Raw genomic sequence first — 3768 nt, forward strand, 5'->3', positions numbered from 1 at the left:
TCTAATACAAGGGTTCACAATATTGTAGTAGAACATGTTGCAGAGCTTAGCGGCCATGCATTTGTTTCTTGTGAATTAAATATTAAGAGAATTAAAAGTCCATCAAAGATCTTTATGTTCAGACCGCTAAAAAATATTAACAAAGAATGTCTCACAGATACACTTAATTTAGTTAATTGGCAGGACATATGCAAAATCGAGGACATTAATGACATGGTAAGTCAGTTCACTGGTTGCCTATTATGGGTATTTGATACTATTGCCCCTATTAAGATGGTCACCATCAAAGATACTAACTACCCTTGGATTACTTATAATATTAAATTATTTATGAGACGTCGAGATGAAGCTCAAACTCAGGCAAGGTTGTCTAAAAATGATTCGCATGTAAATTACTATAAAGACCTAAAACGACAAATGGTACAGGCAATGCACAGGGAGAAATCTGCTTATTTTAATTTTCATATTAATTCCAATATTAAAAACTCAGTTGAACTTTGGAAACACTTAAATAATATTATACATATAAAACAAAAACACAACCAAAATATACCAGAACATCTTAATGACCCGACAATGATAAATAACTTCTTCCTTAATGTGCCAAGTAGTAGGGATCACGTTTCAATAGCAACAATGAATTATTATGAATCGAACAAGTTTGGCACGGCTGTTTTTACATTATTACCGACTAACGAAGTCGAAATTTTACAAATACTCCGCTCGTTGAAGTCTAACGCCATAGGTGTGGATGGAATATCGTTGGACATGATTTTGTTGTCGTTACCATGTATTTTACCAGTTATAATTAAAATCTTAAATACATCAATCGTAACGGGCACATTTCCGAACCTTTGGCAGACTGCGATAGTTAAACCCATTCCCAAGAAGGAGAATGTTTGTGAACTCAAGGATCTACGACCTATTAGCATTTTACCCTGCATATCCAAAATATTGGAAAGAATCGTATGTAACCAACTGACACGATTCTTAGAGAATAATAATGTTTTACCACTTGTGCAATCTGGATTTCGTAAACATCACAGCACCACTACTGCGCTACTGGATGTTACAGACAATGTTCTATGCGGCATGGACGTAGGCGAGGGAACGATTCTTGTTTTACTAGATTTTTCTCGTGCCTTTGATACCATTGATAGAGCTCTGTTCTTGTCCAAATTAAAATATTACGGATTCAGTTGTCAAACTATTAAATGGTTTGCAAGTTATTTAAGTAATCGCGAACAAATGGTTGAGGTAGTTAATGGAAACGGTTCCCGGGTGCTCTCAGACTGTAGCGCGGTTAATACAGGTTCACACAGGTTCCACAAGGCTCTATACTAGGACCGATTATCTTTGCGCTATATTGTGCCGACATTGTTAACAGCATTAAACACTGTAAATACCACATTTACGCTGATGATATACAAATTTATATATCGTTTAAGCCATCTGAAGCTAGCGTGGCTATTCAAAAGTTGAATGATGACTTGAGTTATATTACGCAATGGTCAGAATCTCATAATCTCGTACTGAATCCGAACAAAACTAAGTATATCATATTAGGAACGAAGAAACAAATCAATCTAATTGGTAACTTACACCCTAACATACAAATTAAAGGAAAGAAAATCGAGCGCATGAAAGAAGCGCGAAACTTGGGTTTGTTGATCGATGAGGAATTGAGATTCGAAAAGCCCACCATTAATACAGTTCGTAATTGCTTTTACAGATTAAAAGTATTGTATAGGATAAGAGATGTTCTTAGTAAAGACATGCGAATTAAACTTTGTGATAGCCTGGTGTTGTCTAAACTTAATTATGCTGATGCCGTTCTAGGACCCAGACTGCTAGCTCGCTCAAAAAACCTAATACAACGAGTACAAAATGCATGTCTCAGGTATTGTTTCCACATTCCGCCTCGCGCACATGTATCCCCATACCTTAATACCGCACGGATGATTAAGATGGAATACCGAAGGCAATTACATCTTGCTACCCTCCTATTTGGCGTTATTCAAAATAAAGCACCTTTATATCTATACAGTAAGTTGCGTTGGGCAAAAGAAAGTAACAAAACATATCCCACGAGGGCGTCGTCTTATATGCTTAGCGTGCCTCTTCATCGATCAGCAGCCTTTCGTGGTAGTTTCCGCTATGCAGCGACGAAGTGTTGGAACAATCTGCCGCCTCCCCTTCGGATCCTGGAAACCATTAATATATTTCGTTTTAGATACAAATCATATTTACGTAATCTACAGCTTCAGTCATAATTTGTTTTTTATTATTATTATTATTATTATTTTCTTTTCTTCTTTTAATTTAGTTAACTATTATGCAATTAATAGTAAACACAATTGTAGTATGCATATATCAAAATGATATATATGTGTAGACCAAGTTGGTTTATATATATATTTATCTCGTTATATGAATAATTTTTATTATTATAATATAAATACTTGTAGTATATATGTTATAGGTATAATTTAATTTAATAATTTAATATTTATTATAATAATTATTTATATCTTACCTAAAGGTATGGCTCCGTAGCTTATAGCTCAGATTGGTCTAGCAACGCGCTGCTGCAAAGGCTGCTATTTGCTTTCTTGTTTTTTTTTTTGTACGACTTCTTCGTGGTCGTACATATTGTGCTGTATGGTTTGAATGACAGATAATTATATAATAAAGCATACAATTGAGTTACGTAAGATATAATAATTGGATATTCAACTTACCGTTTTAACAAATTACAACTTTCGGATTAAGCTCATTAGATTTTATATTATATAGTTTTTTGTTTTATTTTGTATTTTATTACGGGAAACAGTAAATAACTGAAAACAATACGCAATAGAAGGATGCGTGACAGCGTCGACACACTGCCGGCGCGCGCGCCTCACTGAGGCGGGAGGCCTTGCATTCCTTCCCCCGTCACCCCCCGAACGATTATTAGCTAAAGGAACAAAATTGTCATTAGCTAATGGGTTCATAAAATATGTATGTATTTATATATTTATATATTGTTATTATGTGTATATTGTATGTACATTTTTTTATTTTTTATTTATTTACTTATTTTTTTTTTTTTTTTTATAATATATTATCATATATTGTCACAACCCGTCACAACCACACAGGGTACCATTGAAAATCAGCGTTGGGTTCTTGGAACCCAACTTGGAAGCTGAATGGTACACCTTTTAGGACATGTTAAGATCATTGTGTTGTTTTGTATTGTTGTTGTTTTTTTTTTTGTATATTTAGTTAGCAAGTAGTTATAGTTAGTTAATATGTTTATATTTTTTTTGTTTGTTTTTTCTTCCTTTTGTTTTAAATTTTTATACTTCTTATTCTTTTATTATGTACTGTGTCCTAATAAATATTTCTTTCTTTCTTTCTTTCTTTCATCGCCGCCGGTCCTGGCGTCGTCGAAAAGCAGAGTCTTCAAACTATCATTTATTGCGATCACAGTAATATTCACTCGTTGCGCAAAGAAACTTATCTGCAGTTGCAGCAATATCACGATACAAAAATTCAGTATGAAGTGGAACATTCCGACCATTAATTTTACTAAAAATTGAGTTGAAATTTATTTGAAAAAACAGATAATTGTTAAGGTTCTATTCTGATTCATACATTCAAAACCGAGAATCGAGATGTTTGAACAAAATATATCTATACATATAATAAAATTGAAGTGTCTGTTTGTAATATTAAAACAGCCCTTTTTTACACAATACATATACCAAAATAACATTTTCG

The 3768-nt window shown here is 33.5% G+C and overlaps 1 long non-coding RNA gene across 1 annotated transcript; it reads right to left on the minus strand.

Annotated features, from left to right (window-relative positions):
• Positions 1–1625: 1625 nt before the first annotated feature.
• Positions 1626–2840, minus strand: LOC124533248. Its single transcript, XR_006966684.1, has 3 exons — positions 2742–2840; positions 2537–2657; positions 1626–2204 (listed from the first exon to the last, which is right to left on the minus strand). It is a non-coding gene; the product is annotated as an uncharacterized LOC124533248 (long non-coding RNA).
• Between the last annotated feature and the right edge of the window lie 928 nt (positions 2841–3768).

Source organism: Vanessa cardui, chromosome 10 (assembly GCF_905220365.1).
Source record: "Vanessa cardui chromosome 10, ilVanCard2.1, whole genome shotgun sequence".
NCBI lineage: Eukaryota > Metazoa > Arthropoda > Insecta > Lepidoptera > Nymphalidae > Vanessa > Vanessa cardui.